The following is a 2,042-nucleotide window of genomic DNA, read 5'->3' on the forward strand; positions in this document are numbered from 1 at the left end:
ACAACACTTGTGTATATATTTTCGCTGTTCGTCGCGAAATCGGTATAGTTGCAGACAGGAATACTTTTATTTTTATTTACGGAATCATTTTTTTTTTGCTTTAATCATTTAACGTTCAACAAAATTCGAAATCTTAAATTCTTTGCGTGGGTGCTTAACAAAAAAATTCTTATTAACATACATACATATTTACATATAATCAGTTGCCAAAAATCGTTACAAACGCGACCAAGAAGAACAAGGTGAATAGATTTTAAAATTAAGTGTTTCAATGTTTAGTGTCCAGCAAATTTGTGAAATCGTGTTTGAACTAAATTCTGTGCCCTTTTTTACTTGAGTGTGTGGATGTGCACTTATTAGCATCTTGAGACAATTTTTATAAATAAAACAAAAATACAAACAAATAATTTCACAAATAATTTCAATGCATCCACACGTTTAGATAAAACTAAAAATAACCTGTGTCCTAATAAATCCTGAACTTTGTTACTGAAGCCCAGCCCTTTGTGGCAGCGTTGTGTGTGCAAGCCAGTGCATACTTGTACACAAATACTAAATACATATGTATATACGTCCATATACATACATATGTACATGTCCATACTTACATGTACATATGTATGTATGTATATATGTATGTATGTATGTATGGAGTCCAGTTGGAAACCTGCATACATACATACACATACATAGTTTCTTATTTGCAAAAATTCATATCAGCAAAAGTAGATACGCCAAACAAGTTCTGCCATCTCTAACACTTCTTTCTTCGGATGCATTGTACATACATACATATGCATGTATTTGCGTATGCGCATACATACATGCATTCTGTTCCTTATTTTGCAATTCTGGTTAAAGGGTATACCATTCACTCGGGACAATAATGACTTTTAAGTTAAGGTAATTTAAGCTTTTTCGGTATGAAGAAATACAGGACTTCTGATAAATATATTTTTACAAGTTACTCGTACCCAAAAACGAAACGAAAGGTATTGTACCCTAGGTAGTGGTGAAAGAACAAATTTACGAATCCTAACCATACCATGCTAAGTCAACTTAGGGCGTTTTCTTTTCTCGAAAAAATGTTACCTTCTTATGTGGCAACATTTTCAGAGTGCAACATTTTAAAGAAAGAGCTCGCAATATGCATGTGAAGATGCTGAGAATAGAACACCAAAACTTGATAGCCCTGGTGCAGGGCAGAATAAATGCAACATTATTTCGAGAAAGAAAACGCTATTAGACTCAGCAATGTTAAAAATTAGTATGTTTTTCTTCCATTTTTCTCTCTTACGTCCTCACTCGGTGAAAATTCCGTTGCAAATAAGGCGAATTTGTCATACACGACGCAAGCGGTTTGACCAAACGTGAACATGGCGGCCAGAAAATCAAAAAATTTGTATTGTACAAATTGCTTGAAGCAAAGGAATATTTCGCTTGGTTTGTCAAGCCGCTTGTGTTGTGTATTTTGCTCTTTACCACACTACATGATTCTAGTGAGTGACTCTTGCTCAAAGACAAAGTGATTTCCTCTCATGCAGCATTGCTTCGTCCAAGCAACAGCAGCGGAATCGATGCCGCTTGAGACCAACGCCCTCGAGATATAATCATAGGCAGTATTATCATATTTCTCCTAAATATCGAAGAAGAATCATACTAGCCAAATATTAGTTATACGGCCGAATCCGTTAATTTTTCTTTGACATAAAAAATTGATAAACGTCCAGTTATCCTTGGCCGAATTGCTCGTAAAACCAATGAACTCAGTGCCCACAGGATTTACAGTAAAACCCGCTTAAGTACCTCACGAGAAATGTCAGCTTTTTGAGGTACTTAGGCGGGTTGGGTACTTAAAAGAACCCACTTAAGTACCTCGATGCGGGTACTCAAGCGAACATAATTTGAGATGTAGTTACATCTTCTTGTTAACCTACATAAATAAGTCCTTGAATAACACATGAACATTTAATGACTTTTAACTTTAGAAAACCGTAGTAGAAAGCGTAGTAAATTTCTTAAGAACTGCGTACTGCCTTAAG

Source organism: Rhagoletis zephyria, unplaced genomic scaffold (assembly GCF_001687245.7).
Source record: "Rhagoletis zephyria isolate East Lansing unplaced genomic scaffold, Rhagoletis_zephyria_1.1 Rzeph_scaffold_12404, whole genome shotgun sequence".
In the NCBI taxonomy this organism is placed as follows: domain Eukaryota; kingdom Metazoa; phylum Arthropoda; class Insecta; order Diptera; family Tephritidae; genus Rhagoletis; species Rhagoletis zephyria.